This window comes from Crocuta crocuta, unplaced genomic scaffold, assembly GCF_008692635.1.
Source record: "Crocuta crocuta isolate KB4526 unplaced genomic scaffold, BGI_CrCroc_1.0 scaffold132, whole genome shotgun sequence".
In the NCBI taxonomy this organism is placed as follows: domain Eukaryota; kingdom Metazoa; phylum Chordata; class Mammalia; order Carnivora; family Hyaenidae; genus Crocuta; species Crocuta crocuta.
Genome location: NW_027528611.1, coordinates 5,244,696 through 5,248,709, shown reverse-complemented (window position 1 = coordinate 5,248,709; position 4,014 = coordinate 5,244,696).

The following is a 4,014-nucleotide window of genomic DNA, read 5'->3' as shown; positions in this document are numbered from 1 at the left end:
CTCTTTCAATGTAGCTTCTCTTCAATGTTCCTCCATGCTGTAGAAAGTTAATTTTTTCACCAAATCCAAGTAATTGAGTTTAACTCAAGAACTACTAGGAAGTGTGAACACATCCAGACAAAATGAAACCATGTTGTTCCACAAGTATAGATGAGGGAATTCCCAGTGATAGCTTTTGCTGTGTGAAGAGGAACCAGGCTGAGTAGAAATTATTCACTTTGGGCTGAGTAATATCTGGTGACCCGAAGCCGCCTTTCAGGCTTGGCCTAGAGATTGGAACCTTGATGAAAGACAAGGCCTATGGCAACCAGGAGGTAGATGATGGAGGACATGGACTCTGTGACAAGATGGACAGGTCCACAAAAGAAATGTGTGGGGTGGGGAATATCTGAGCTTGTACTGACCGGGTAAAAAGGACAGAAAAAGGGTAACAAAATTAAAGACCAGGAATAAGAATTATGAGAACTTTTTGGGGTTTTAGAAGCTTTGTACCTTCTCCATTTTTACTATTTTTTAATTTTTTAAAGCTTAGTTATTTCTTTTGAGAGAGAAAGAGAGAGCGCAAGCAGGGCAGGAGAGAGAGAGGGAGAGAGAGAATCCATAGCAGACTCTGCACGGCCAGCACAGAGCCCAACACAGGGCCCGAACCCACGAACTGCGAGATCATGACCTAAGCTAAAATCAAGAGTCAGACACCTAACTGACTGAGCTATCCAGGAACCCTATCCATTTTTACTATTTTTTAAAATTAATCTTATCTATTTTCTGTTTGGAATTGACAATAATATCTCAAACATGAGACCATCAAATCTCAAAAAGTCATGTATGTCTCAAAAAGTGCAAAATTACAAATCATTCTAATATTTTACAGTTCAATTTGTTCCTGGTGTTCCTGATTTAACTATAGACAATGTTGTTGTAACTTCTGACTACAGAAGCTGATTTTTAAAGGACAACACATTGATGAAGCTACCTTAGGACTCCAGAGATAAAATGAGACTGTGCTTTGGACCCACGAATGAAAAAGTGGCTAGAAGAAATGATCAAATTTTATGTATGTATTTAATAACGAATTTTATTTAATGTATTTATGTATGTACATACATGTATGTATGTACATTTATGTATGTATGTATTTAATAACCATGTAATGGAGCAGAAAATTAAATAAGCATTACACCATGCTTATTTCATTTTAGTTAAAACCATAGAACAAAATATTAAAATTATTTACATTTAAATTTATAAAATATCTATTCCAGAATAGTAATTATTCAATAGGTGACATACATTAACTCATAGGTCCAGGAATCCAGTATGTCTCATTTAATTTTCCACTATTTTCAAATATAGCATAAAATCACAAACACATATACACACACACAAAAACGTACACGTTTTATTATGAAAATTCTAAACATACAGAAGAGCTGGGAAAAACACAAAGAATACTTGAACCTAGATTCAACATCCATTAGGATTTTACCATATTTGTTTTAATTATGTGTGTGGGGTGGGGTGGGTATCTGAATCCATTTCAATATAAAGGCCTCATGGTATTTCATCTCTAAATGTTTTAGCATAAAGATGTTTTGCTAGGTAACCACAGTATTGTAATCATAGTGAATGAAGCTGAAAATAATTCTCTAATATCATTGATTACCATGTCTATATTCACATTTCCCCATTTGTCTCCAAAATGTCTTTATATCTGTTTTCCCCTAAAGATGTTGCCAAGAATCACACACTAAATCTGACTGCAATGTCTCTTGTGTCTCTTCTGATACCCTCCCAAACCCTGTCTTTCCTTCACATTGTCTTTTTAAAAAGACCAGGCCAGTTGTCTTGTAGAATATTTCACAGCCCCTATTTGTATGAATGTTTCTTCATGGTTTCATTTGACTTATTCCCCTAATCCAATGTGTTTTCTATAAACTGGAACTTTGAACTTGTTGCGGACGAAATGACACAAAGGACAAGACACACACAAAAAACAGACAGAAACACAACTCTGGCCGGAGGAACAATTCTACGCAAGCCCCTCTTGCGGTTTATTTTATACCCCGGTAACTGGATACAAACTGAAATCTACAAGATGCATTCCTTTACCAATTAAGGGCAAGTAGCCAAACACATTTCAAGGACAGGGGGGAGCAAAGGGAGGAAGCGACCACAACATGTTTACTAAGAGGCCTGCCCACAACTCCAGCCTTCTCCTTACTTCTAAGGACGGCATGTTCCCTCGTTTGCGAGCGGACCATTAAACTTGGATATTGTGTGCAGGCCTCCTGGCAGAGCATCCTGTTTGCAGGCATGCTTTGCCCAGGCAGGGAGCCCCGTGTGCAGGCACATCCCCGCGTCCCTAACCACGCTTTCTTGTGGTCACTGTCGGGCTCCCACAGAACTAAAGGCTTGATTATATTCAGATTAAAGTTTTGGGCAATATTTCTTCATACATGATGCCATGTACCTCCTCAGGAGGTATATACAATTACTGTCCTGTTATCTCATTGTTGACAGGGATTGTTGACAGGAATAGCCCTTTTGTCAATAGCAAACAACCAATGGGCATGATACTTTGCCATGATGTGACTCGTTAGTTCTCCATCATCTGTTCCCCTAATGCTTTTAACACCAATAATGCCTTCCCTGAATCAATGATCATATTAGAGTTGTAAAACACTGATTTTCGAATTCTATTTCTTCTACCTTATTGTCTGGCAGTCATGTAAAAGTCATGTAAAACTTTTCTCATCAATGGAACCATAGTTCCTTCTGAAAAGCCAGGGTATATTCTTGTTTTCAAGTACCAATTTTCCAAGTTAGGAATTAGAATATCACATCCAAGGGCGCCTGGGTGGCTCAGTCAAACCATCTGACTTTGGCTCCGGTCATGATTTCACAGCCCGCGTCCGGCTCTGTGCTGACAGCTCCGAGCCAGGAGCCTGTTTCAGATTCTGTGTCTCCCTCTCTCTCTCACCCTCTCCTGCTCATGCTGTCTCTCTCTCTTAGAAATAAAAAAAATAAGTAAAAAATAAAAAAAATAGAATATCACATCCAGTGATAACAGGATGTTGTTTTTGTTGCTTGTTTTTAAATATTTGACATGTTTAAGTTGATTATTGTCATGTTTTGATACTAAAATTGTCCCAGATTTGGCCAATAGGAGCCCCTTCAAGCTGGCTGCTCTTTCCTTTTGACATGTGCCTATTGGTCTTTGAACACTTCCTTGTTTTCTGAAACAAGTTTGGTTTGTATTTTCCCTAACCTAGACCTGAAATCAATCATTTCTCTAAATGGAGCTGAGAAGCTCCATTTCCTCTTGCTGGGTATTTAGAAGACACAATCTGTGCACTTGGGATGCTCATTACTACTGAGGTATTGTCCCTTTCAGGCTCTTTCATTCACTGGAACTAGGAGATACATATACTTATAAATCATTAATTAAAATTGGCATTCCTAATTAAAATTTAATATTAGTGATTTCATTCATATACTTTTTTACATTAAGTTAATTCATTCATAATTAATTACCTTTAATTCAGATACATTAAAAGTCTTGGTTCCTAAAAAAAACAAATCTTAGTTCCTAATTACATCAGTAATTACTGATTTATTTTGTCCTATAATATACATAACATAGTTTCAAAATAATGATGCAGTGTTACCATGAACGATACAACTACTGAATGACATTCAAGGTTTTCCGTAATTCTATTTGTCCTTAGGATATGTTCCACTAAGAACATACAGTGCTGTCTTCTAATACTAATTAAGCTCTTCTTTGTATCATTCGTTTGTTTTAAATTTTAGGGTTTTGTTTAATTTTTATAAAAATTGTGAAGTATTTATATATTTCAAAAGTCAACATTCATTTTTATCCCTATTTTCTTAGACCCATTCCCTTAATTCTATTCTCCTCTCCCAGCCCCATTTTTATCAATTTTAAGTTTATCCTTCCAGTAAGGCTTTTTGTAAATATATACCTTTCTTCTTTCTTACCCCAACAGAAGC